This window comes from Aquarana catesbeiana, linkage group LG05 (genome assembly GCF_042186555.1).
Source record: "Aquarana catesbeiana isolate 2022-GZ linkage group LG05, ASM4218655v1, whole genome shotgun sequence".
Lineage (NCBI taxonomy): Eukaryota > Metazoa > Chordata > Amphibia > Anura > Ranidae > Aquarana > Aquarana catesbeiana.
This window is the reverse complement of record NC_133328.1, coordinates 10,812,970-10,813,290: the sequence shown is the minus strand read 5'-3', so window position 1 is coordinate 10,813,290 and position 321 is coordinate 10,812,970.

Here is a 321-nt window from a genome sequence, read left to right as displayed (position 1 = left end):
TTTGTAGATTTCAGTTGGTCCCAATGAGGAAAGACTGTTTGTTAACATGCTGTGTCAACTTCAAGTTAATTAAGTGGATGTTATCTCTGTGATGACAGGGATGAGCAAACACAGGAAGATATTTCTTCTTTCACTCTTTCTACAGGTCCGCATACCAAAGGGTCACAGAGGCAGAACAACCCATTGGTATGGCGATATGAGAGGGGTGAGGGTGGGCATGGGTGTATATATAAGGCATGGGTATTGGGATGCCACACTCACAAGCCTCCTCCAGCTTACAATGGCAGCACACACAAGCATCCTACTGCTGGCAGCTCTCTG